This window comes from Mercurialis annua, linkage group LG6, assembly GCF_937616625.2.
Source record: "Mercurialis annua linkage group LG6, ddMerAnnu1.2, whole genome shotgun sequence".
Lineage (NCBI taxonomy): Eukaryota > Viridiplantae > Streptophyta > Magnoliopsida > Malpighiales > Euphorbiaceae > Mercurialis > Mercurialis annua.
This window is the reverse complement of record NC_065575.1, coordinates 8,839,945-8,844,109: the sequence shown is the minus strand read 5'-3', so window position 1 is coordinate 8,844,109 and position 4,165 is coordinate 8,839,945. Positions and strand designations below refer to the sequence as shown.

General features: G+C 39.0%; 2 long non-coding RNA genes across 2 annotated transcripts; both read right to left on the bottom strand.

Moving 5' to 3' along the window:
- Nucleotides 1-1,690: 1,690 nt before the first annotated feature.
- LOC126686201 (uncharacterized) lies at nucleotides 1,691-2,481 on the bottom strand. Its single transcript, XR_007643831.1, has 2 exons — nucleotides 2,319-2,481; nucleotides 1,691-1,915 (listed from the first exon to the last, which is right to left on the bottom strand). It is a non-coding gene; the product is annotated as an uncharacterized LOC126686201 (long non-coding RNA).
- Nucleotides 2,482-3,752: 1,271 nt separating this feature from the next.
- LOC126686200 (uncharacterized) lies at nucleotides 3,753-4,165 on the bottom strand. The gene is made up of 3 exons (XR_007643830.2): nucleotides 4,082-4,165; nucleotides 3,925-3,990; nucleotides 3,753-3,822 (listed from the first exon to the last, which is right to left on the bottom strand). It is a non-coding gene; the product is annotated as an uncharacterized LOC126686200 (long non-coding RNA).

Here is a 4,165-nt window from a genome sequence, read left to right as displayed (position 1 = left end):
TCCCTAGCAAAGTGACCCTGCTGGCCACAAGCATAGCAACTACCTGGTGCCACTGTGCACTGTCCCGAATGTCTGCGCCTGCAGTTCTGACAAAACGGAACGCTAGAAGTACCACTGTAACCGCGACCAGATCCACGGCTATTCCCACTGTAACCTGAACTGTGAGAATACGGCTGATACCCTTTTCGAACACCTCCTTTCTGACTCTTGTACTGGGAAGGCTTGTGGTGATAGTTGCTATTACCACCCTGCTGCCCACCACTCGCCTTCTTCGTCTCAGTCATTTTCCCAAAGTGCAGTAAATTTGCCTCCATCCGACGGGCACTGTCCACTACAGCAGAAAATTCCTTGGTCGTCTCAGTCAGAAGACTAATAAAGTCAGCACCCAGACCCTTCACGTATCTATCGTTCACCCTTTGTTGTTCAGTCTGCAGATCTGGGGCAAAGCGACTAAGTCTCACGAACTCAGTAGTGTACTCGTGTACCGACCTGTCATCTCTCTTCAGAACCAGCAGTCTGTCTCTGAAACCCTCTGTTACTGAAAACGGCAAGAAGAAAGCTCTGAATCTCGCCACAAACTGAGCCCAGGAGATGGTAGCCATGTCAGCATGAACATGGCTACGAAACCAGTCCCCAGCTGAACCCTTCATTGACATCTCTACCAGAACGACGGTCTGACGCTCTGTAGCCTGTAGTCGCCGAGCATTCTGCTCAACCTCCTCGAGAAAATCCAGCGCATCTCCGGAACCGTCAAACTCCGTTGGCTTCAGCCTCATGTAAGCCAATACCAGATCCCTGTCAGTGGTTCCAACACCACCAACTGCTACACCACCAGCCTGTGGTGCCTGTTGCTGCACGATCTGTCCCAGCATAGCATACTGGTTCTGCATGGCGATCTGTCCCGCCTGCAGTTGCACTTGATTATTCTGGAGTGCAGTGATCCCAGCCAGAAACGTCGTGAAGTCAAATGGATCGATAGGAGCTTGTGGTACACCTGGTGCCTGAACGCCTGCACCACCACGTCCCCTACCTCTGCCTCCAGCAGCCTGACCTCTGCCACCCCGACCTCTGCCAGTTCGGCCTCTACCAGCCGGAACTCCACCTGCACGTCCCCTGCCAACTTGAACCTCTGGTTCATGCTGGTCAACCTCAATCGACATAGCGTCATCAGCTTCAGCCTCAGCCTGAGCTGCAGCACGCCTACGAGTATTCATTCCTAAGAATGAAACAAACAATTCTCAAATAATGCCCACTTGGCAACACCCAGAGTATAATTTAACAGCTCAAAAATTAACAATTTATCCAGAGTAATAACACAAACATTTCAGAGTAAAGCAAAAATTTCGCAAAGTAAAACATTAGTAATACATAAGACCGACTCAAACATCCCTAAGGCGAAGGTAGAAGTTTTTTTTTTTTAAAACAAAAGATGACGTTTCAAAAGACAAAACTTGAATCCTAATTCCGCAGTAGATCCTATGACACAACTATAACACTTAACATGCCTTAAAGCGATAAACACGTAACATGAGAAAATTTGGCCTTAGTTCGAAACTAAAGCTTTGATACCAACTTTGTCACGACCCAATTTCGTGGATCGTGACCGGCGCTAGGGTATGGGTATGGTCGTACCAAAACCCGTAGCAAGCCTTGCGGAAAAACAATAAATAATATAAATAACTTAACTATCTGAAAAGTTCAACAGCATGCCTTATATATAAAAATAAATAATCCGGAGTGAACATGCCAATAATAAATAGTCGCTCAAAACGACAATCCCAAAGTGCAATAATAAGTAATGTATAAACTAGTTCTACTGCGGTCTAAGAGTTCGAAAAATAGAAACTAGTTTAATAACATAAAAACCTCCGAGGAGTCAAAAGAATCGGAGTGGACCAGCTTTCAAATCATAAACCTGGAAAATTTGGGAAAACAACGGGGTCAGATATACTGAGATGAGTTCGCAATACTATTTACATTTATTAAGTTTAAAACCCTTAAATCAAAACATTTTTATACTAATATAATATGATTATGGAAAAACAGTATTGAAATGATCCCAGCGTAAGTATGACATAGCATACCGATAACCCAGAGTGGACGGGAACAAATCCTCGTCAAATAAATATACCAGCGTGAGCAAGACTTTAGTCTGCCGTTTCCCAGAGTACTTACCGGTGCACACAGTCTCGATACAAGCCTATCGAGTAGCTCGTTTCAATCCAGTTCCATAATCCGTAAAAACAGTTCGCAAACATTTATAATATTAAAATAAATTGCGGTACTTAATAAAGCGGTAAATAGCACTACAAACTCACTGCTTGCTTATCCACGTGATCTTGGCAAACAGCTAACCCTGCGTAGACTCCGAAGCACGAGCAGTCGACGGGTCTAAAATAATAAATAGGTTAAAATCCGTTGACCCCTAACTCTAAGATCACTAGACACCACGTAGGACTAGCACAATTAAATAACCAGATAAATCACAGAGAAACACCATTCCCAAATAAAATATAATGCCGTAATTAATTCAAGACCATTGAGTCCGTACTTAAATTCAATCCGAAAATATTATTAAAATAATATTTAATTGATAAATAAAATCAATTCCTCAAATAGTGGGTTAGCCGAGTTTTTCAAAACTACCAAGCTAAACCCACATGTCGGTGACCCAAGTCTAAACCGACCCAACTGATATTCCAGAGTTTATAAACCACAGTTTATAATTAATAAAATTAAAATAAAACTCAATAGCTTGAAACCCAAGAAATTAATTATTACCGACAAATATCTCAAATAATTAAATAACAAACAAAGCTAAAATATAATTTAATTCCAAAGGCATTCTAAGCCAAAAGTATCAATCTAACAATTAATTAATAATTAATAATAATTATTAATTTAATTTTTAAATATTCAAATATTATTTTTATGCCTTAAAAATAATATAATTAATTTGACAAACTTTCAAATAAAAGAAAATCCCCAATACTTATTTATTATAGTTAATTTTATGTATAACTATAACTAAATTAATATTTAATTTAAACTTAAAATATTAGTGCCCGGAGAAATTTCAAATTATAAAATAATATTATTTAAACCGCTAAATAATTAAGTCGAAATCATTTTAGTATTTTAAACTCAAAATAATAAGGTATAACTAGTTAATAATTAACCTTAAGCACTTATTCAATTTACTCACAATATTTCAATGGTTAAAACAGACTTTTAACCAATTCAGAATTTTAAGTAACCAATCATGCATAGCCACCTACCCCTTCTTCTCTAATTCAAAACTCAAACAAGCCCAGGTTATATAATTGCAGGAACATACGAAACCAAACCTCAAAACATCAATTCCTTATAAACTCATTAATCAACCAAAATTAACACAATGAATTAAGGACAACAATCAAGAGTTCAAGAATTACATAGCATCTCCAAATCAAGAAAACATTCCCTGGACAATTTAAAACATAGCAGTGAAGCTTAAGAACTGAAATCGAAACCGAACAACCAACCAACAAATCCGTAAGATAAGGAACGATTCAAGAAGCTATAGAAGTAAAACTAAAACCTATGAATCAATGTCCGTAAGACTCAAACTCAGAATCACAAGAACATAGCCTATCAATTATAACAAAAACCGGCAGAAAACAAACTAACAATTAGAACCAAATAGCACGTGAAAACGATGAAACGGCATCGATCATTACGGGTTCGATTACGTACCGTTTGACAAACGAAAAGTGTAGAAACGTAGATGTGTGAGTCTACTTTCACGGGAAATAAACGGAATTGATTTCGACCTCCGAACGGCTGCCAAACGGATCAAAATTCAGGAAGATCGATTTAGAATTCAAAAACAGAATTTCTTAAAACGGTAAAACGGCGGCGATTGGTAGGGGTTCGTTTACGTACCGTTTGACGAAACAAAAATTGGGATTTGTAGATACGTGAGTCTTCTTCGACTGGAACGTTTCGGAACTGAAAATAACGTTCGGACGAGTGAGAACGATCCAGAAAACGAAAGGGTCGTTTTCAGCCAAAACAGAAATTAAAGGTTTCAAATACTCACCTACGGCAGCAACTTCAGAAGGGATTTTGATCGATGATTTCTCAGCGAAAAAGGGAAAAGATAGCGGCTAGGGTTAGTTTGAAG